The sequence below is a fragment of the Pleurodeles waltl genome, chromosome 4_1 (genome assembly GCF_031143425.1).
Source record: "Pleurodeles waltl isolate 20211129_DDA chromosome 4_1, aPleWal1.hap1.20221129, whole genome shotgun sequence".
Lineage (NCBI taxonomy): Eukaryota > Metazoa > Chordata > Amphibia > Caudata > Salamandridae > Pleurodeles > Pleurodeles waltl.
The window spans coordinates 985,591,703-985,616,272 of record NC_090442.1 but is presented as its reverse complement, the minus strand read 5'-3'; the positions used below and the strand labels follow the sequence as shown (position 1 = coordinate 985,616,272).

At 45.1% G+C, this 24,570-nt stretch overlaps 1 protein-coding gene across 1 annotated transcript in view; it reads left to right on the top strand.

Moving 5' to 3' along the window:
• The window catches only part of SLC2A13 (solute carrier family 2 member 13), a 1,310,727-nt gene that overhangs the window by 395,632 nt on the left and 890,525 nt on the right, over positions 1 to 24,570 (top strand). The gene's annotated exons all lie outside the window — the stretch shown is intronic.

Sequence of the window (24,570 nt, the reverse complement as noted above, 5' to 3'; positions counted from 1 at the left end):
ATCATGGGCCAGTTGTATCACTCATGAGAACAGATCTTGCTCAGTCACCAACCGATGACTCCTCAACAATTACCCCTCTTGCAAGGTCACTAGTACTTGGCATACGTTGTACAGGGACAGCTATGTCTGCTAGACTTCTACAGTCCCCAGGGCCAGATTCCATTTGACGAGACCCAGTTGCCAGTTTCCACCACACCCAGCATCGCTTTTAGTCACTCATCTTGGGCAGTGGCAGTAACAAATATCAGGGAACGCAATGGCAGTGGCCTCGATCATTCCACCACCAACCTCATATGCTCTTTCATTTCTTGGGCTTTACTTTCTTATTTAGCTGTAGTGGCAAGAGGATGGTGGGACAAATACTCTGGGGGGTTCCAGGCACCCGGCTTTTGTACTACATCAAACTAATATTCCTGTAACTGCAGCCCCATCTCCTCAATTCTTATGGGGGAGTCAGATGCTGAGCCCTTAAAAAAAAAAGGAGTGAAGGGCTTATGGAATTGTGGACAGTGAAAAGTTGGTCACAAATGTACAAATGAAAGTGTCTGCACCCCCAATGAATCTTAATGGCTACCTGCTCTTTCTGCGAATATCGTTGTTCTGTTGGAGTGTGAGCTTGTTGGGGTGTGAGCTGGTGCCCACCTTTTTGCAGCCTCAGAGTGTTTTTCCAGAGAGGATGCATATGCCAGAATGTCATTGACTACATTCAGTACCCCTACCAAACCTGACAAAATTTTTGAATGAATGAAATAAGGCGTGCAGTGCAACAGCTGCCCCAATGGAGCATCCCGGTCTTCTCAGACCACATTTTGGGGCACTTCAGTGGCACTTAATATTCAAACATTTAGCCATTTCTACTAGTGCAGTCCCAAATGTGAAGAGAAAGTTGTTTTATATAGCAATTCTGAGGCCAACAAACTCCAATGTTACCCTGGCAGTAAAGTGATCTTTGAGAAACAGTAGGCTGTGCTCAGTACCTCTCAGGGTCATCAATGGTCAGGTGAGGTATCTTTCCTTCTCATGTCTACACACAGCCTTATCTTGCCATGCTATATTGGCTTTCAAGCCATTACTATTGGTGAGACACAGATAATGAGCCCTTCTACTGTCTAAATTATTATCACCTCTTTGACTTTCCATAGCTCTTCAATTTTGTCAGAGGTGGAACCCCTCTCACCTGTTTCTAAGTTCTGTTCATTGGACTGTGGGATCTATTTGTAGATGTACTTGGTTCCCTTTTAGCCACCTGATTGCGTTGAACAAACTTTGGATTCTCTACACTTGAAATGAGAAAATGATGAGTTGAAGGTCTTCATCCAGCCAGACACTCTGCAGCATTCCGTGGCTTTTTTGTGACATATATTTTAGTTTTTGTGATATTTCCTTCTTGCTCAAAGTCCATAATGAACATGCTTGCCTACGACAGGGATTTTAGATGTCCATTGATAGACAGTTTTTTTGCATGGGCTGCAGTTGCAGCTGTTCTTCCAATGTATTATGAAATTGCTGGGCAATCATGTTAATGGATAGGACTGTGCTAATTATGGCTGTCACTGGTCTATTGCCAATCAGCACCTGCCACTTTGGTCCGGGCATGCTTTCTAGTGACTCAAGTCCACGGCATGTGCAATGTTCACAACGTCTTTGCCCTCATCATTGTCCAAGTCTGAATCTTCTGCCTCGATTTCTGATGGGCCAAGGTCTCTCGCCATTTGCTTGATTGGGTTTTGTGAGGGTTGAGAGGACTGATATATGTTTGCGAAGTGGTTGGGTTTACAACACGCCAAATATGGCTTGCTTGAATCCAGAAGCCTGTATTCTTCTGGGAGTGGAATTGGTCCTAGCCTGTGCAGGGCTACAGGTCCCGTTGTTCGGAGCATAGGTACGACCAGCCCCACTGACATCATCTCCACCCAGAGTGGGCCCCCTCATGTTACTGCATCTGTTGTAGCCTGTAAATTGGCAGTTTGCCCACAGTTAGTTATGGTAGATGGCGGTTTTATCTGTTTGCTGCATGTAATTACCCCAAGGAGGGGGCCTCCAAATGATGTTGAAGCATCAATGTAATTCTTGGTCCTCTAGCTGCGCACAGGTGGTACTGCCGTGGTTTTCCAGCCAGTTTACCATGCAGTGCCACACCTTGTCCCGGCTGTAATCAGCTGCCTCTTCCACGGCTCTTGGTAGTCGCAGCACAATCTTCACCTGCCACCTTCGAGGGTAGCAGGACTTTCTCACATGCGGTGCTGTCCTGCTGCACACGCCCCTCGGTTATATTCTAACAGCACCTGCAGAAAATCATGGCATGGGGACCTAAGCTGCCTCATCATGCTTGGGCACAGGAGCTCACTCAGCATACTAGTCACTAAATGTTATGGTGTGGTGCAGGGTCCACAGTAAGTGCTCATCAGCACGGAAAACAGATTCAGTACCAAGTTTGGTTAACTTAATTAACACACGCCCCTTTAAACTTTCCGACACGTCACCAGACCAAACCATGATGTTTACAGAATCTTGGGGGTGAAATAGGCACACCCTTCTTGCCATTACCGATGATTGCACAACTCTACATTCACTAGATGTGTCAGAGGTCACCTGTAATAAGCAAATTAGAGATGGGAGTTTATACAGTGATTGCAGGCTGCCATGTATTATAAGTACATCCACCTTTGTCCACTGTTGCTTAATTAATTAATGCAATCATTGCAGTGCTGTATCTTCATCGAAAGACAATGAAAATCACTCTGGCAGTATTACAAGGCCTGTAATGCCATGTGTTTTCTTGTTTCACAATTCTTTCACCGCACCCTGATGATTACTTCACTGAGTTTCGATTTTTAGGCTAGTTAGCTGTACTACTCCTTCCTTCTTTCTGTACATTGCCTCATGAATCAAACAAAGACTGTGGATTGCTGATTTTAGTCTTTGTTCATCTTTGTTAATTCAGTTGCTGATGCCTGAATCTAAAGGAAATGGTGTGATACTAATAAGCATCACCTGTGTACTAACCTGGACCTGTACTGCATCAGATCCAGTTGTGAACTATTCTCTGACATCCATCTGCCTGGTCGACCTCTATGCAGAAGTGTGTGGTTTCTATGCTTGATTACACAGACCACACATCTCCTAGTGCGTGTGTTCATTGAACATGGGGATAACTCTATCAATCTGGGCGCAACAATCCCTCGTTGTCTAACAGACATGAGGCCTGCTGCTGCATTCTGTGAATTCTATTTTACATCCTTTTCATCTGTAGACACCACAACCTCTCCCGTCCCCTTGCTTTTATTAATAAATACTGCTTTCAGCAGTGCCTTCGTACCGTTAGCAGTGAGTGCCACCTTTAGTACATTAGTTGGTGGTGCCTTGGTGCCCCAGCTCAGTGTCTTTATTACTCCAGTTCCCAACCTCTGTAACCCATTTTTCAGACTTATGTCTTTGTCTTATTGTAGTTCTGTCCCTAAATTCCCGTTCTCGCCCTCCCCGGCCCTCCCCCACCGCTGCAGTATTTTTCATTTGTTTATTTTTTTTGTGCAGCTGTCTCTCCATCTCCTCTAGCTCATTCTTATGCCCATTATCTTGAACTATATGTTTTTCAAAGGGCCTTCCATGCTATTTTCCTATGATTTTTGTGCAGGCTAGAGTTTCCATCTATTGCCTGCTGGTTTCATCAGTAGACCACCTCTGGCGCTTCCTAGCTCTCACCCGTCCACGTGGCTACCTTGCCCTTTGTTTAACGGTGTTTTTTTTTCTGGACGCAGTCAGTGATCCATCCTGGGCCCCTCACAGGCTCGCGCCTTTGTTTTCTTGTTCCGGTCTCGTGCCCTGGACACAGAGAGCTGCTCCTTTCCACGTGGTCCCATCTGTAAGAGCACCCGCTCAGCCGGGCATGGCGCCTGTCACTGCGTGTGCGTACTCTGCACACTTCACTATTGATTTATCTTTAACTGCAAAACATCAAACCTTCAAGTGAAGGTGCATCTGTTCTATACTGGCATGTAGAAAGTTTGCAGGTGCGAAGACAAAAGGGGAAGGAGCGTTCTGTGCATGCGAACGCAGCACCCACGCTTTTCTTGTATAATGGAAGGGGCTTGTAAAAACAGTTCTCGTTGTGTAAAAGGATAGAATTCCTGCGTAGCAGAAGTGTAATTTTATCTTCCTGGGCACCATTCCCTTTCAACAAACACGTGCATGAGATCCCGCACACCTGCAAAATGTAAAAACAAGTGGAGTCATCCAGCTGAAAATGTAAAACTGGTTGACAATTAGTGTCTCTTCTAAGTGTAAAACGGCTAAAAATATATACATATGTAAAATGTTGATGCTCTATTTTTGCTCCCTACTCATTCATTCTTCCCTTGACAGTGAAATGTCATGCATTTGGGAACTATGAGATACCTGGCATTAACAGTACCTGACATTCTTCTGGAAAAGAGAGAGAGGTACAACTAACAGAATTTCCCGCAAATTTAGCTGTTTCTCACTTTTTATGTCGAAGCTTAGCTGTCTGCAAGGCGTATTGTTACAAATTCTTCAAATATATACAGTGTGCTTCGCATCATCGAGAAGACTATTACTTTTTCACCTCATGCTTATTGGCTAGTCAGTGTAGGATTTCACCTTCCAGAAAGTGCCTCCATTGGAAAGAGAGTGACTATTTTACATCTGAAAAGTATACTCAATCATCTAGTTGTTTCTCACATTTGTTTTCAAATATGCATTCTACACAGAAAGTAATCTTTTTTTATGGTACCCCCCCTCCGATCATTGACAAAGCCAATAGAGAAGGCTTTAATATGATATACAGCATTTGTGCATACAAAATATTAAAACAGCATTGGAAATATCTTTGTTTACATGTATTGGCATTGTAAAGCCAGGCCTGTTGGCTCTGCCAGTGCTTGTATTAAGCTGAATGGAACCTTATGAAGGGGTGGACTAAATACCTTGTCACAGATTCAGTCTTGTGCTAGAGTTCACTAAATATTTATAAACAATTTGTGGTTAATGAACGGGGAGTCTACAAATGTTGGTAGGATAGCTTTTTAAATGGTGATCCATCAGAAACACAGAAGCAGCTTTTATAATGTTCCACCTGCAGCAGCCACAAATGTTGTATGACATGGAGGAGTTATATGAGTATATAAAAAAAAAAAACTAGTATTCACAGTCAGTAGGTCTGGCATTTGCACATCTGCATTTATTTGCAAAATTGACAAAAAGTTCTAATAATCTAGTGGCCCAGCAACCCAGGCGCACAAGCCCTGGCACTGATTAGCATTCCTTTTCTGGTGGCAGTGCACATGTGATCAGGAAAAAATGTCATCCTTCACAGTGCAAGACAGCCAAGGTATGAAGTGGACCCATTGTCCTTTTGCTGTATTATGAGGTGGACAGATGCAAATATTGGACTTAATTTGAAAAGGCCAACAAAATAAGACTAATTTGTGCCCTCTCTGTGTATGTAGACATAATTGTTTTAATCGTTCTGTTTAAAAGCAAAAAAATACCAGGTTGGCGAGTATATCAGATAAAAAAATAATAATAATTTCAGAATTCAACCTATCCTTTCATCCTTGTGCTCACGCATTATGTTGATGGTGTCAAAGGCTGCAGATAGATCTAGGAATACCACCATTCCGACACATCTACCATATCACCAGCCTGCGCAGAATGCAAGTACAGACAACATCTTTCATTGTGTGCTTATGCTTAGATCAAAACATGCCTAAAGGAATCAAGAAGCCTATTCTTGTTTCCAGATCTCTGCAACTGTCGAAGAACATGTTTTCTCCAGTAACTCCTAGAGCTAGTATGAGAGTAACATAGATCAGAAATTGCTGTAATTATTTGCTTTGAGCTGTGGCTTTTTCTACAACAGTATGACTGTTGCCACCTGTCATGCAGTGGGAATAATTTCCCACACCAGTTCAGCAGATGTGGACCAAGCATGTTCATGGTCTTGCATTACAAATATCACTGGGTGAGACCGAGGGATTCTACTGGCTATAACATCATACTGGTGAGCATCAGAGATGGGTTCAAAATGGTCCTGATACACTTAATATAGAACATCCTCTGAGGGGGCAGGAAATAATTAATCTTCCACTTAGGAACATATTTATTGAATCTTCTTCTCTAGAAGAAGCAACACAGCTCCTTACAAAGTGCTGTAGATTGTGAAAAAGAAGACTCAATTTCAACAGCTCTCAAAATTTGTCAAATTTGGTGCCTCCGCTTTAAACATGGAAAAATAATTTTTAATTTTTGTTTTAGCCATCTTGATTTGATCTTTAGTGATGGAGATGAAACCAGCTATAAGCTAAGAGATGTAGCCTTTCACCATCTTCTCTCATGCTAGTAGACCTCTGGTGGATTGCTAACAGTATGGCCAGAAAGGAGGAATAAGAGAGAACTATGCCTTTGTACAATAAAAATAAATAGACTTTAGACTCAAACCTGTTGCTTAAAAACCTCAGCCCCCCAAGAAACTAAGGAAAGCAGGATATGATAGCCTCTAATTTGAACTAATTCTGGTTTCCTTCGAGCTGAATATAACCTAGTGAAGGTGATTTGGTGGAATGATTAACAACATGAATTTGGAATTCAAACTCCAAATTGGAATGCCCATATAAAACAAATTGAGTCTCCAATTGTAATTTGATAGTATCCAGTAAGAATAAGGTTGTGCTTCCCAAAAATTATTGGTGTCACAGCTAGTTGATTTCTTTGCCCCCAAATTAAACTGCAGTCTTTTTGGAGTTCAGGAAAACTGGCTGATGTCTGTCATTTATTCATGTACATTATAAAGAGACATACAAAAACACGCCACCCGTACCAAAAGAATGAACAAGATGACTATGTGTGGTTCTTGAGTTGCACAATTGTACATTAAAAATAGCCAAATGTTTTTTTTTTTATCAGTTCTAGTGGAACCATGAAGCCACTAGAGTCCCTAAAAATATAACTACTTGCCCTCCTAACCCATCTTACCACCCAAAACCCCTTTCCATTCATATAGTCCTTAGCTTTCCTACCGACCGCACCTTCTTTAAACTTCCTTTCTATTCACTAAATCTTAGCTGTCGTTTTCACTCCTCGCTTCCCTAGTGCATAAGTCTTTTTTCTCTTGTCTCTTTCACCTGTATCATGCATGGTCCCTGATTTCACTCGTATTCTGCGTATCCACACTTCACTCAAACCGTCCATGGGCCACATTGGACCTGTGTTTCCCCAGCCCTTTGTTGAATAATTGATTGTAAGCACCGTCTGCTACCATGGAGAACTTCGGGGTACATCGCTAGGGTGAACGCAAATGTCGCATCATGATCAGGGATGAGGCAAACAGCAGCCTCGAACTCATGATGAGCAAGTATTTGGAAGCAACTAAATTGAGTCTGGTGTATTTAAGCTTATTCAGCACACCGCGTCCTGTAGAAAGACAGCTTCAGTAAGACAAACAGATAAACCTTGAACAACATGCAAATTGTAAATATTACTGGACAAATATGTACTTTTCACAGGCTCGGTAGAGGGAGTTTAGCGTTATTTTAAATTGTTGGACGGAGTTCCATGCTGTTGTGAATTCCACTATCAGGGCACCAGCAAACAAAGCGGGGCGTTACTTTGCCCTGAATTTTAACACAAATATTTTTGTGAAATCTTGAGAAATTCACCGAAAAGATATTTGAAAAGATACACATTGTATCCATTCCTTTACTGATATAATAAACCAAGGGTTTATTAGTGCTTGATGTGTAGAAAGAAAGGAGGCTGATGCATCTTGCATCCCCGCCATTGCTCCTGCCAGGGTTGCCAATGCTAACACAATTACTAACCTACACACAGCTCGAGATGTGACAATTCAGACTATTTCTAGCACCCAAAGCCATAAAAAGGGCTTGGGCATCAGGTATTAGTCATTTAATGTATATTGAATTAATAAACACCTGTTTCTGTGCTCATCTCTAAATTAGACAAACACTGCCACCATGTGGCAGACTGTCATAAGTGCTAGTGTTCACACTTAGGTGCGAGTGCTGAGTACCAGAAACCAGCAGCTCAAATTAACCACCTAAGTTTATTCAAATATTAAGTAGAGTGTGGATCTGCATAGGCAAGCTGGAGCAATTCTCAAGATGATATGGTTATCCTAACTGAGTTATGAAATTTAAGATTTAAACATCTCCCAAGTCTATGAAATCTATGCATATATAATCTTAATGGAACTTCTCTGAGCTCTTGTTCGTTCAAGTCGGGAGTAAACAGGATAATTTTGGCTTTCACAATTTGGATGGAATTCTGAAAGTTGTTTATGCCTACGCAGGTTACCTGATGGCTGTAACAGCAGTTGGGTCCTCATTGCTCTGTATAAAAAGGTGTAGCTTGTGGGAGAATAGAGAAAAAGAAAAACGGCCACCAGAACTACCTTTCTGCCACTTGAACACTCATTGATCGCAATCGTTTTGGCTGCAGTCTGCCTCTCTGGCAATGCTCAGAAGGAGCTGGCCTTTCTCTCCTAAGTGAACTTACCTGGGTCCATAGGTATGATGCAAAAAAACACAGCAGCCTTACTCCTATCCAAACCACAGTATTGGCTGCCATGGCTCACTATATAGGAGATGAAAATGAGTGGAGCCGGTTTATAAGGTGTGTGGCTAGAAGAGAAGGCCAAACCTCAATGGCCAATAAGGTGCCAACCCTCAGTCATACATCTCAGTCATACATCCCGTAACAAAGGCCAAGGACATGATACCAAGAGTAAGCAAAGGGATGTGAACTTACTGGAACCTTTCTGACATCCGGCCCCGTATAATGCTAAGACAAAAGAAGGGCAGTAGTGGGCGCCTATAGGAGTGTGGACATTGTCGTTACTCAGTTTCAAAGTGCCAAGTGAATTTCAGGCCACAGACAGAGGCTTACTTTAGTAGACAGAGTTAGAAGGGAAGGGAAGGGAAAGGGTGGCACACACAGGGTAGTACAGGAGTGTGAAATCCCCTTCTCTGTTTTCCCAGAAAGGAGAGATGTATCCAGAAGAGGACTAAAATGGATATGATCCTCTGGTCTGTTCTACTGTGGCTGTGCAAACTGGGCAAAGTACACTTGATTCTCAGGGTAAGGAAGAGAAAGAGTTTCAGGCCTTTCATGGAGGTAGTGAGGAGGGGGCACGAGCTCAGAACTCAAGTCAATCTACAGAACAAATTACTTCCATCCCAGTGCTTGCTTTTTAAGACAATAATGCACGTTCTAATCTCGCAGTAGTACTACATACTGCACAATTCAGTCCAGCATAATTCTCTATTGCGGCACTACACCCACTACTTTCCTCCCTTATGTGATCTGCCACCCGGGTGACGCTTGATAAACCTGCCCCCCCCTCTAGCAATTATGGAAGAAGCTTGGATCAGTCTGAGCTTCAAAATCTGTAGTCACACAAGTCAAAAATTTGCTCAGTCCATTCACCTTACTTGTTCTTACCCCTGTAGTTAAGATCAATGGCATTTATGCCAAGTTCTAGCCTATTGCTACATTTGCTGCGTCAGCTGGTCATGTTTACTGTGATGTATAACCATTGCTCCCAGTTCTTAGTGAACTACCTCTTCTAGACTTTTCATCCTTTGTCCCCCTCACGCGGCTGTCAAATCTGGCACTCCTGATGTCCCCCTGAAACCTGACACAGTTTTAAAATTGCATGAGGCTGTCCTCCCTAGTCTCTTGAAATAGCTAATCCCTCACTGTCTTCAGTCACTGTTCCCCAGGCTGGAAGCAGGCCAAAGTAATTCCTCTAATGAAAAAGCCATCCCTTGATCCTTCCTGCCACCCAAACTATCGTCCTATTTCTCTTCTTCTGTTTCTATCCAAGGTGGTAGAAAAAGATATTAACAAGCTCTTGACAGAGTTTTAAGAATTAAATCACACATTGGACGTTTCCCCAAATGGGTTTAGATCCCATCATGGCTCTGAGTCCGCTCTTTTGGCAGTGACTGATTCACTGCACAGAGTGCTGAATGTGGGTGGCTCTGTGGCCTTTATTCTTTTGGACCGGAGTGCTGCCTTCAACACATCTCTCATAAGGTGCTGTTACAGCATCTCTGCGATATTAGGATTCACGGTAAGGCCCGACATGGCTCACTTCTTACTTAGTGAACATTTATTCCAGGTCATCTCTCCTTCTTTCTCTTCCTCTCCCATCCCCTTCCAGCACGAGGTCCCACGGGGCACCTTGTTGAGCCCTACTTTATTTAACATATATGTTAGACCGCTAGAAAAATTCGTGAGGGACTTTGGGGTGTCCATTGTCTCGTATGCTGATGATACTCAGCTGCTTATCTTTTTTTTCTGCAGACTTCTCGAAAGACATCTCCAATTTTAAAAGCTATCAGTGTCCGGATGGGTGGCAGACAGTTGTCCAAAGCTGAACTCTAGCAAAACAGCGATCTTGCTGTTCGGTAAACATACCAAATCATGGGGAGACTCCTGGTGGCCGGATAGTTTTGGACCCCCTTCCTCACCTAAAACAGGGTTAGTGCAGAGGGTTAATATGCCTGCTGTAAAGGACGTGCACTATGCAGACCACAGAACAATATTTTATGTGCATAGCTCAATGGAATACTGCTTTTGTCATAGAGATCCTTTTGCTACTGTGCAGTTAATAACTTACAATCATAATCTAGCACAGTGATATATGAACTGCATGCAAAATGCATGGTACAGGTTAGAAAGTTATGATTCTTTTCCCAGTCTTTGGTTATCCTAATTTTGCTTAAAAGGGTTTGTTTGGGCAGAAATAAATTAGTAGTAAAGTCAAAACTAACCACTGTGATATGTTCTGAATCCTGAGTTTATGCTTCCTCAGACCAAGCACTCTTAGAAAATGCCTGCCAGCATGCATCACATGTGCATCCTTCACCTTGTAGTCCCCTCTACTTATGTAGCATTTTTTGTACACTGATTTACACATGTATGATTCATTTTTTTGTCTGTGATGTAAAGTTCTCTAACACCCTACACTGGTGTAACAGAGGAGCTGTAAAACAAATGAAATACATGAGAGAGGGGCAATGGAGATATCAGAAGCACTGTTAAAGGATGATGCCTGGTGCACTGTAAGGCCATCATTTGCTATGTTTTAAGAACGAGTACAATTGAATATATAATGAAAAATGTGTTTTAGAATGCACAGTTTTTGCCATTTTTTCCAAATTTTGTTGTGGGAGAACCCTCCACGAACCTATGTGTTGTGGTAGGGCTCGCTCGCTGTGTACCCTACAGGGGCTGGTCTGACCCAGTTTGCCAGGAATGCTTTGGATTCCCAGTCCGGCCCTGATTGTGGTGCAGACACAAGATGTTGCGGCAGAAAGTGAGCTGATCCAAAGAAATACCTTATTTACATTTCCCCCAGTTTACATTGCACCTTTCATGCTATACCTCAAGCATCCTCGCTGTGGTAGGCAGTAAACGAGAATAAAAATGGTGTAAAAGTTTATTTGTTGCTGCTGTTGTCTAACTGGTCCTGTATCTTAATTAAAATATTTATTCTATTCTCTGCTGATTAACAATCAAACTCTGATTTTATGTCAGAGGTATCGTTTTTTTGCTTATCCCACCACGGGCCAGATGTATCATCATCCCGGTTTGCATTTCCTAAATAGCGATTTTTAAGAAATCGCTATTTAGGCAATGCAAAATGGGATGTATGAAAATTGCAATTGGGTAATAACGATTTCTTAAAAATCGCAATCGCTATTACCAAATCGCAATTGGGGAATGGGACTCCATTCATCCCTATGGGCCTCTAGGCCCATAGGTGCGAATGGTTTTGCATTACCTAATTCTGAATTCCTGTTAGGAATTAGCAAATTAGGTAATGCAAACCCCAGGGTACTGGGAGCCTAAGGCCCCTTTGATTCACCCCCAAAAAATATTTGTGGACATGTTAAGCGCACACATGCCCAAGGGCCATGTGTGTGCTACATGTCATTTTTAAAAATGCATTTGTAATGCATTTTTAAAAATTGCACATGCTTACCACCAAACTTGAGTTTGTGGTAATTGCATTTCCTAAATGCAAAATTAGCATTTAGGAAATGCATGATACATGTGCTTTGGAAATCGCAAATAGGAATTCCCTATTTGCGATTTCCTATTTAGAGAATCTCAATTTGCGATTCCCTATTCACAGTCACAATTTTAGGGAATCGTTAAAATTGCGATTCCCTAAAATTGCACTGCACTGCCTTTCATTCATCCTGAAAGACGATTTTGCATTCGCAAACAGTGGAATTTACAGATTTGCACTGTTTACGAATGCAAAATCCTTTGATACATCTGGCCCCATGTTCCCAAATTGAGCATTTGTAGAAGATGAAGTAATTACTGGTGTAACCAAACTCATTCTTTTGTATGAATTAACTGGACAAGGGAACATTCATTTTCTGACTGTATATCCCATAAGAAAGCTCAGCAAGTTAAGCAGTTAGTGCTGACATCTAGCGTGATCTGCAGATCGTGTGTTTTTGATTTCTGAAAATGACCATCTCTTGCTTGCATCCAGAGAGCGAGTAGACAAAAATGCATGTTTAAAGTGCAGTTGTATCAAAATCCAATATGGATATCAATTAGCTTACACTGTTAAGGAATTAAGTCAAAATGTCTACATTTTCTGCCACATATAATGTTTTGATTTGTTTGATAATGCATATGATTAAAAAATAACAGTAAGGCATCTTCAGCTGATCAACAACTGGCTTGTGGGTCTAAGTCAGTGGTCACAGTCAAATTAATTCTAAACTTAAAAATGCTGAGTAGAAACGTAATATTTGGAGAATTTGTCAAAAAACACTAAACAGAATTTTACCATTACAGTAAACCACTGCTGCGTGATTGTTAGACCTGCCTGCAAATGATCTTAGCTGAATGCAAGACCGCATGGCATCAATTCTTCAAAATGTACCAATAGAAGTAAAGAGAAAAGTTGGTGTTCCGATCAGTCCTCTTAAGCATTTGGCTTTCGTGTGTTTTTCATGGTTTGGCAATGGATGGATTTACTGCCCATTAAAGCCATGGAATTTTGTAGGTGGTTATGTAGTTCTGTTTGTGTTTTCATTAGGTTTTGGCTGTGGGGCATCAGTATAATCCCTTTGTTTAACTGCAGATGTAGCATGATATGTAGTTTGTAATTGAGAGCTGTGTGTATATTGTTTGATATATTTACTTTACGGACAAAAACTCATTTTAGTTGATGATTCATGGCTTTTGTCATTAGACAGTGTTATTTATTATTGCCCTTACACTGGACGTGGCTTGACCACCTGACATGATGGGCCCAACTTAGAGGAGCTCCAAATTCCCTGCTTAATCGGATAACATATATGTTGAAGTTGGGCTCTCCTGATTTCCCTGGTGCCACTCCTCAAGGCTGACACTGAAGCGGGGTCCCATCTTCCTCTAAACTGGATAGCGCTGCTCCTCTGGCTTATGCCTGCTTTCTCAGCCGAGGCCTACCACCAGCCATTTTCCATTGCACCACTGGATGGTAGAGATTCATCACTGCTGGCTGGGGTGGACTGGGCTTCACATCAGAGGATACTTCTCTACTTTGGGCTACCCAAGACCTTTGCCTGCTGGGAGAAGAGAGTGACTGGTTTATCTGCAGCAGTCAGGTGTAGTGTCTAGCTTCTTCCCACCAGTGACTCCTGTTGGAGCCCAGGCTTGGCCGAGGGATGCATCAGCGCTGGTCGGGCCTGGATGCAGGTGCAGTCTACTGACCCCATCTAGGAGATTTCTCTTTATTTGAATCCTGCACAATTTTGACTTCCCAGCGGGGGATGACCCCAATCTCCAGGAGCCATTGGGATAACTGAGGGATTGAGAGTGGCTCCCCAGCTGACATCCCTGGGCACACCCTTGCTTTACATGGAGAGTTGAAGGAGTTATTATCATCAGTGTAAAGCATGACTGCTGCTTGGTTTATCCCCAGGATCTGCCACTATCTGCTCCTGTGGGTCTGGGGGACCTGATCGGTGAGTGCTTGGGGGCTTATCATCTTCCCTTTCTATTTAAGGGAAGAGAGAAGCAAACAGTTGCATGGGGTGTGCTTGATAGAATGGCTAGTCACAAAGCAAGCACTCCACTTTATTTCCTGGCTCAATCTTGTCCATCACTGGCTGAGCTAAGCCCCAGATGTTTTGGCTGTGAAACTGTTGCTGACTTGGGGGAACTTGCAAGGAACCCACAGTCCAGCAGCAACTTCACATTTAGCTACGCTGGCACGGAATCTTGCAAGTGGGCTACATGTGCTCCCAGAGACATAGTCACACCTAACTTGTGACTCGTCCCGGATGAGGCAGGCCACATGTGATTCCATTTTTGTCTTCATCACTTTGAACTTTGCAGAGTGGAACACCACATTCTGGTGATACTGATTGGGCAAATCTTGAGACCCCCAAAACCCACAGCTGGCAAGGGCCCCAAACACTCATCAGGCTGACACTGCAACCATGACCACGCCTGCCTTAATACCTCGGACTGAAGACTCCAGGGGCATAGCATTCGGTGCCAAAGATAAATTTGATTTTATCCCAGTGGCCACTGCAGACTCTTGTTCAGCCCTCAAGGTTAAATTTGACGCACTGACAACCAACTTAACTAACTTCACAATTATAACAGAAAAGCAACAGAATTTTTTTATAAAAGGTCGGAACAAATACTCTGGCAATAGATAGTTTGCGGCACTGCACTCTAGAACTGAATCAGTGCTCCTGTTCCCTTGCTGGTTACTTGCTTACAGTGGAGAGTAGGCTGGAAGATACAGAGGGGCAATCCTGCTGCAATAATATTCACACTATCAGGTTACCTGACTGAGCTGAGGGAGATGATGCCACTGGCTTACTTGAGACCTGAAGAAGGATATCTCTCCAGACAATCTGTCTCTTTATTTTGTGGTGGAACGAGCCCACGTGGTTGCGGGGCGGTGCCTTCAACTAGAGATGTCCCCGGGACAAAAAATTGTCACAATTCTTAATTATTGCGACTGAGACTCTATACACATGGCAGCCTATAAAAAGCAGGACATGAAGCTAGATAATGTCAGAATATTTTTTTCCAGATTATACGTTAGCAGTACAACATCAGGTGCCTTCCTGTACATGTGAAGAAAACATCCCAAGCTTTATGGCTCAAATATGCATTGCTATTTCCAGCGAAACTTTGAATCTCAGCTGGGCAGCGGAGGCACTTCTTTACAGTACATAAATCAGCCTTCGATTGGGTAGAGGCCTTTGTCAAAGGATAGCAACAACCATCATCTGCCCTCACCCCTTCCCTTGTATGGATGGATCAGTGTTTTGCTTTCACTAATGACCGAGCTGACAAAGATTTCTGGAGTGCACTTCTCAGTTCAAAGAAGATATTTATTATTACTTCACCACGAGATTCCTAAAAGAGGAGATTAGTAGGTTGAAAGCACACATTTAACAATAGTCACAGCAATGAAAGGAAAATATACCAAAATGATTATCAACTGCAATGTACACAGCAAATATATGTGGTTATGATTATGCAAAGCAAAAAATAAAGTAAAAATTCATCACCGTAGGGCCTGCCAAGCTCTTCATCTTTCTCATGCCAGCAAGAAGATGACCCCGTTCAACTGTGAGAAAGAGATATCCACCCTCACGGGACAAATGTGTCAGGCGTTCGACATCTAATCCTGACCGAGGTCTTGGAAATTCCACCGCTACTGAGCATGGCCACCTTTTTATATCTTAAAGAACCCGAGAAGGGCTTTCTGGAAAAAAACCTCCCACAAAAAGAAATATTCAAACATGCTGGCTAATGTAGATCAGAGTTGAAAGAAACAGGTTGGAATTGGCCAGTCTCCCAAATTGTTTCTCTGAAGCCCAAACCGTTCCCTGCTTGCACTAAAAAACATCAATCTGGTACATTCTTATCGTGCTGATGCTTACCTCCTCCATAATATGTCCCAGCTCTTTGGTGAGAAAAAATACGAAATCAAGCACAGTTTACAAGATGCAGCCTTTAACATGGCAGTATCTAACGCTACGATAAAGTAATTAGGCAGCTAAACTGAATACAAAATATAATCTGCAATTGGTGAACACTGAACAACTAATCCAGGTGCTATGTGGTGCAACACAGAGTCAGTGGTCAAAAACATATTTTTCACTACAATCAGATAGCCATGGTTAGGAGAACATGACAACTAAGATCTTGACACTGAGGCCCTGCTCCTACACAAATCTTGAAGACTCAGCAAGGTGAGGTGGCAACAGCAGCATCCATATATAACTTATCCACAAGGCCGAACTTACTGTCCACAGACTCCATATGCTCTAATACATATGATGATGATCTACCTTCTGAATACCTAGGGATGACACGTATAATCATGTATATTTCTCCTGTGATCTGGATATCATAATCCTCTCTGCATTCAGCTGTATCACAGGTTGGCAAGGGAAGACCGTATTGTTTCGCTATTTTGTAAGCCATGTCCTTATTCACTTGTTTATAAGGCATTCCTTTTTTCTGGACCTAGATAAGATGGTCAGGGGCTTGATTTTTGGGGTAGGTTGATATTGGGTGGCTCTGTCTGTGCTCAAATTACCCACAGAAGCAGCAGCCTATGTCTCCTAGAATTCGAAAGATACTATTTGGCTGCACAACTACAGTGGGTCTCCCATTAGTTGGATGGTCGATCACTTACAGAACTGGGTCTCAACATACCAAGCTATAAAGATGACTCACTTCATTCACTTCTATTCTCTCCAAGGCATCGGGGAAGTATTAGCCTATGTTACGTTGCATTGTACTATCTTGTTTTCCTCAGACTTGAGGGGTTACTAGGCCTGCTCTGTCTTAAGTCCCAGTGCCTTCTTTACTGGGCCTCCCTACCCTAACATGATGGCTTTGTCTGATCGGATTTGGAACTGGACTAGCTCAGGCTTAGCCACGTAGGGAGATTTCCTTGTCATTGGTGAATTAGTGGACTTCTCAACATTCATGATAGATTATGGCATTCCTCCAGGTCGATTTCTTACATATGAGCACATAAAGAGAACACTCTGTGATTTAGGCTAAATCCAAGTGTCTGAACCTGCCTCCCACAAGGTATATTAGTTGTTAGCTGTAAAGAAATGGCTCCCTGTTGCAGTTACCCCCCACTTTTTGCCTGATACTGATGCTGACTTGACTGAGAAGTGTGCCTGGACCCTGCTAACCAGGCCCCAGCACCAGTGTTCCTTCACCTAAAATGTACCATTGTATCCACAATTGGCACACCCTGGCATTCAGATAAGTCCCTTGTAACTGGTACTTCTAGTACCAAGGGCCCTGATGCCAAGGAAGGTCTCTAAGGGCTGCAGCATGTCTTATGCCACCCTGGAGACCTCTCACTCAGCACAGACACACTGCTTGCCAGCTTGTGTGTGCTAGTGAGGACAAAACGAGTAAGTCGACATGGCACTCCCCTCAGGGTGCCATGCCAGCCTCTCACTGCCTATGCAGTATAGGTAAGACACCCCTCTAGCAGGCCTTACAGCCCTAAGGCAGGGTGCACTATACCATAGGTGAGGGTACCAGTGCATGAGCATGGTACCCCTACAGTGTCTAAACAAAACCTTAGACATTGTAAGTGCAGGGTAGCCATAAGAGTATATGGTCTGGGAGTCTGTCAAACACGAACTCCACAGCACCATAATGGCTACACTGAAAACTGGGAAGTTTGGTATCAAACTTCTCAGCACAATAAATGCACACTGATGCCAGTGTACATTTTATTGTAAAATACACCACAGAGGGCACCTTAGAGGTGCCCCCTGAAACTTAACCAACTATCTGTGTAGGCTGACTGGTTCCAGCAGCCTGCCACACTAGAGACATGTTGCTGGCCCCATGGGGAGAGTGCCTTTGTCACTCTGAGGCCAGTAACAAAGCCTGCACTGGGTGGAGGTGCTAACACCTCCCCCAGGCAGGAACTGTGACACCTGGCGGTGAGCCTCAAAGGCTCCCCCCTTTGTCACAGCCCAGCAGGGCACTCCAGCTTAGTGGAGTTGCCCGCCCCCTCCGGCCACGGCCCCCACTTTTGGCGGCAAGGCTGGAGGGAACAAAGAAAGCAAGAAGGAGGAGTCACTGGCCAGTCAGGACAGCCCCTAAGGTGTCCTGAGCTGAAGTGACTCTAACTTTTAGAAATCCTCCATCTTGCAGATGGAGGATTCCCCCAATAGGGTTAGGATTGTGACCCCCTCCCCTTGGGAGGAGGCACAAAGAGGGTGTACCCACCCTCAGGGCTAGTAGCCATTGGCTACTAACCCCCCAGACCTAAACACGCCCTTAAATTTAGTATTTAAGGGCTACCCTGAACCCTAGAAAATTAGATTCCTGCAACTACAAGAAGAAGGACTGCCTAGCTGAAAACCCCTGCAGAGGAAGACCAGAAGACGACAACTGCCTTGGCTCCAGAAACTCACCGGCCTGTCTCCTGCCTTCCAAAGATCCTGCTCCAGTGACGCATTCCAAAGGGACCAGCGACCTCGACATCCTCTGAGGACTGCCCCTGCTTCGAAAAGACAAGAAACTCCCGAGGACAGCGGACCTGCTCCAAGAAAAGCTGCAACTTTGTTTCCAGCAGCTTTAAAGAACCCTGCAAGCTCCCCGCAAGAAGCGTGAGACTTGCAACACTGCACCCGGCGACCCCGACTCGGCTGGTGGCGATCCAACACCTCAGGAGGGACCCCAGGACTACTCTGATACTGTGAGTACCAAAACCTGTCCCCCCTGAGCCCCCACAGCGCCGCCTGCAGAGGGAATCCCGAGGCTTCCCCTGACCGCGACTCTTTGAACCTAAAGTCCCGACGCCTGGGAGAGACCCTGCACCCGCAGCCCCCAGGACCTGAAGGACCGGACTTTCACTGGAGAAGTGACCCCCAGGAGTCCCTCTCCCTTGCCCAAGTGGAGGTTTCCCCGAGGAATCCCCCCCTTGCCTGCCTGCAGCGCTGAAGAGATCCCGAGATCTCTCATAGACTAACATTGCGAACCCGACGCCTGTTCCTACACTGCACCCGGCCGCCCCCGCGCTGCTGAGGGTGAAATTTCTGTGTGGGCTTGTGTCCCCCCCGGTGCCCTACAAAACCCCTCTGGTCTGCCCTCCGAAGACGCGGGTACTTACCTGCAAGCAGACCGGAATCGGGGCACCCCCCTCTCTCCATTCTAGCCTATGTGTTTTGGGCACCACTTTGAACTCTGCACCTGACCGGCCCTGAGCTGCTGGTGTGGTGACTTTGGGGTTGCTCTGAACCCCCAACGGTGGGCTACCTTGGACCAAGAACTGAACCCTGTAAGTGTCTTACTTACCTGGTAAAACTAACAAAAACTTACCTCCCCTAGGAACTGTGAAAATTGCACTGTGTCCACTTTTAAAACAGCTATTTGCCAATAACTTGTAAAGTATACATGCAATTTTTATGATTTAAAGTTCCTAAAGTACTTACCTGCAATACCTTTCGAATGAGATATTACATGTAAAATTTGAACCTGTGGTTCTTAAAATAAACTAAGAAAATATATTTTTCTATACAAAAACCTATTGGCTGGATTTGTCTCTGAGTGTGTGTACCTCATTTATTGTCTATGTGTATGTACAACAAATGCTTAACACTACTCCTTGGATAAGCCTACTGCTCGACCACACTACCACAAAATAGAGCATTAGTATTATCTCTTTTTGCCACTATCTTACCTCTAAGGGGAACCCTTGGACTCTGTGCATGCTATTCCTTACTTTGAAATAGCACATACAGAGCCAACTTCCTACATTGGTGGATCAGCGGTGGGGTACAAGACTTTGCATTTGCTGGACTACTCAGCCAATACCTGATCACACGACAAATTCCAAAATTGTCATTAGAAATTCATTTTTGCAATTTGAAATTTTTCTAAATTCTTAAAAGTCCTGCTAGGGCCTTGTGTGTTAAGTCCCTGTTTAGCATTGTCTTTTTAGAGTTTAAAAGTTTGTTAAAAGTTTGAATTAGATTCTAGAAACAGTTTTAGATTCTTAAAAAAGTATTCCAATTCTTAGCAGAATAATGTCTGATACAGAGATGCAGGTGGTGGAACTCGACACCACACCTTACCTCCATCTTAAGATGAGGGAGCTAAGGTCTCTCTGTAATATAAAGAAAATAACCATTGGCTCCAGACCTACCAAAATTCAGCTCCAGGAGCTGTTGGCAGAGTTTGAAAAAGCCAACCCCTCTGAGGATGACTTCACAGAGGAAGAAATTAGTGACTTGGAGGGCAATTCCCCCCTTCCAGTCCTAAATAGGGGGACCAGGGCCTCTCAAGCCCTGTCTCCAAAAATGATAGTCAGAAATGTTGCTTCCCTCACAGGAGGGTCCAGCATTTCTGAAATCACTGAGGATGCTCTCAGTGAAGATGACCCCCTGTTAGCCAGGATGGTCAAAAGATTGGCTTTGGAAAAGCAGCTCCTAGCCATAGAAAGGGAAAGAAAAGAGATGGGCCTAGGTCCCATCAATGGAGGCAGCAACTTAAATAGGGTCAGAGATTCTCCTGACATCCTAAAAATCCCCAAAGGGATTGTAACAAAATATGAAGATGGTGATGACATCACCAAATGGTTCACAGCTTTTGAGAGGGCTTGTGTAACCAGAAAAGTGAACAGATCTCACTGGGGTGCTCTCCTTTGGGAAATGTTCACTGGAAAGTGTAGGGATAGACTCCTCACACTCTCTGGAAAAGATGCAGAATCTTATGACCTCATGAAGGGTACCCTGATTGAGGGCTTTGGATTCTCCACTGAGGAGTATAGAATTAGATTCAGGGGGGCTCAAAAATCCTCGAGCCAAACCTGGGTTGATTTTGTAGACTACTCAGTAAAAACACTAGATGGTTGGTTAACTGGAAATGAAGTGTGTGACTATGTTGGGCTTTATAATTTGTTTATGAAAGAACACATTTTAAGTAACTGCTTCAATGAAAAGTTGCATCAGTATCTGGTAGACCTAGGTCCAATTTCTCCCCAAGAATTGGGAAAGAAGGCAGACCACTGGGTCAAGACTAGAGTAACCAAAACTTCCACTGGGGGTGACCAAAAGAAAGGGGTTACAAAAACTCCCCAGGAGAAAGTGGGTAACACTAGAAACAAAGAAAAAGAGTCCTCTGTAGGCCCCCAAAAACCAGAACAGGTGGGTGGGCCCCAGGACACAACCCAAAACAAAGGTGGGTACCAGGGTAAGAACTGGGATGCCACTAAGGCATGGTGCCACAACTGTAAACAGTCTGGGCACCACACCAAGGACACTTCTTGTCCCAAAAACAAACCCCAGAACAAAATTCCTGGGGTAACCAGTGTAGCCATGGGAGATGACTCCTCAGATGAGGAGGTCTTCCTAGCCTTCAACTGGAAACAGGGCCCAACAGGTGAGTTGGAGATTCCAGAGGGAAGTAGACACTTCCACCACCTACTGGTGAATGGAATCCCAACCACTGCCCTGAGAGACACTTGTGCCAGTCACACTATTGTGCATGACAGGCTGGTGCTCTCAAACCAGTACATCCCAGGTGAGACTGCCAGGGTAAGAGTTAGCCTAGACAGGGTCACTAAGAGGCCTGTGGCTTTAGTGCCCATAGAAGTGGGTGGCACTCTTAGCTGGAGAAGGGTAGTAGTCAGTACAGACCTCCCCCTTGATTGTCTCCTTGGAAATGACTACCCAGAGGTTAGTCAGAGCCCAAGAGAGGAACTGGTCCAGTGCCAGTCCTCTCCCAAGGATTCTGGAAGTCCTGCCTCTGCAGTAAATGCAAGCAGGCCCCAGAAGAAGAAGAAAAGAAAACAGAGTAGGAAGGGTGGACAACCTTTAGCCAAGGTTACAGCAAGCCAAGGAGATTCTGCTCCAGTAGGGGAGAACTCCAAAAATGGCCCTGATAAAGTCCAACCTGACCCACAAGAAGTCCTGGCTAGTCAGGCAACTGTTAAACCTGAGTGGGTGGCTCCTCAGCTAACAGAAGAAAGAGTGGAAGAAGGGTGTTTACTACAAGATGTGGTAACCCCCCACTCCAATACAGCAGACAGGCAACCTGAACCCAAAGAAGCCTGTAACTTAGCCCCTTCCCTTTTAGGTGAAGAGCTAAAGGTGTGGTTCTGGGCACTGACAGCTGTCAGTGGCCTCTGCTGGGTGTTAGCCTTTATGGCTGCACTATCCTTAGCATGGTGGTCTGACCCCATGCCAAATAGCAAGTTAGGCCCCCTGACCCTATTGGTCATGGTGGGGTTACTCCAGCTCTGGGTAACCTCTCTGGGTAAGCTAGGGGTAACCCTGGCCAAGATAAGGTTAGCAGAGGTGGATACCTCTAAGACCAAAATAGAAAGAATGGGTGGAGACATTGAAGAGGCAGACAAGAGGCAATTCAGACTAGGTCCTATCACTGTGGAAGTAGATCAGTTCCCCAAAGGGAATGACCTGAAAAGAAGGATGTAAGGCAGAGTAGGCCCTGCAACTAACCAGCCTATTTCTCCTACTCTTCCTCGCCTGACAGACTAGGAAGACTCTCCCAGCTTGGGCTGAGTCTCCTGGCCTGTGGGCTGGGGGGGGCTTGTGTAAAGAAATGGCTCCCTGTTGCAGTTACCCCCCACTTTTTGCCTGATACTGATGCTGACTTGACTGAGAAGTGTGCTGGGACCCTGCTAACCAGGCCCCAGCACCAGTGTTCCTTCACCTAAAATGTACCATTGTATCCACAATTGGCACACCCTGGCATTCAGATAAGTCCCTTGTAACTGGTACTTCTAGTACCAAGGGCCCTGATGCCAAGGAAGGTCTCTAAGGGCTGCAGCATGTCTTATGCCACCCTGGAGACCTCTCACTCAGCACAGACACACTGCTTGCCAGCTTGTGTGTGCTAGTGAGGACAAAACGAGTAAGTCGACATGGCACTCCCCTCAGGGTGCCATGCCAGCCTCTCACTGCCTATGCAGTATAGGTAAGACACCCCTCTAGCAGGCCTTACAGCCCTAAGGCAGGGTGCACTATACCATAGGTGAGGGTACCAGTGCATGAGCATGGTACCCCTACAGTGTCTAAACAAAACCTTAGACATTGTAAGTGCAGGGTAGCCATAAGAGTATATGGTCTGGGAGTCTGTCAAACACGAACTCCACAGCACCATAATGGCTACACTGAAAACTGGGAAGTTTGGTATCAAACTTCTCAGCACAATAAATGCACACTGATGCCAGTGTACATTTTATTGTAAAATACACCACAGAGGGCACCTTAGAGGTGCCCCCTGAAACTTAACCAACTATCTGTGTAGGCTGACTGGTTCCAGCAGCCTGCCACACTAGAGACATGTTGCTGGCCCCATGGGGAGAGTGCCTTTGTCACTCTGAGGCCAGTAACAAAGCCTGCACTGGGTGGAGGTGCTAACACCTCCCCCAGGCAGGAACTGTGACACCTGGCGGTGAGCCTCAAAGGCTCCCCCCTTTGTCACAGCCCAGCAGGGCACTCCAGCTTAGTGGAGTTGCCCGCCCCCTCCGGCCACGGCCCCCACTTTTGGCGGCAAGGCTGGAGGGAACAAAGAAAGCAACAAGGAGGAGTCACTGGCCAGTCAGGACAGCCCCTAAGGTGTCCTGAGCTGAAGTGACTCTAACTTTTAGAAATCCTCCATCTTGCAGATGGAGGATTCCCCCAATAGGGTTAGGATTGTGACCCCCTCCCCTTGGGAGGAGGCACAAAGAGGGTGTACCCACCCTCAGGGCTAGTAGCCATTGGCTACTAACCCCCCAGACCTAAACACGCCCTTAAATTTAGTATTTAAGGGCTACCCTGAACCCTAGAAAATTAGATTCCTGCAACTACAAGAAGAAGGACTGCCTAGCTGAAAACCCCTGCAGAGGAAGACCAGAAGACGACAACTGCCTTGGCTCCAGAAACTCACCGGCCTGTCTCCTGCCTTCCAAAGATCCTGCTCCAGCGACGCATTCCAAAGGGACCAGCGACCTCGACATCCTCTGAGGACTGCCCCTGCTTTGAAAAGACAAGAAACTCCCGAGGACAGCGGACCTGCTCCAAGAAAAGCTGCAACTTTGTTTCCAGCAGCTTTAAAGAACCCTGCAAGCTCCCCGCAAGAAGCGTGAGACTTGCAACACTGCACCCGGCGACCCCGACTCGGCTGGTGGCGATCCAACACCTCAGGAGGGACCCCAGGACTACTCTGATACTGTGAGTACCAAAACCTGTCCCCCCTGAGCCCCCACAGCGCCGCCTGCAGAGGGAATCCCGAGGCTTCCCCTGACCGCGACTCTTTGAACCTAAAGTCCCGACGCCTGGGAGAGACCCTGCACCCGCAGCCCCCAGGACCTGAAGGACCGGACTTTCACTGGAGAAGTGACCCCCAGGAGTCCCTCTCCCTTGCCCAAGTGGAGGTTTCCCCGAGGAATCCCCCCCTTGCCTGCCTGCAGCGCTGAAGAGATCCCGAGATCTCTCATAGACTAACATTGCGAACCCGACGCCTGTTCCTACACTGCACCCGGCCGCCCCC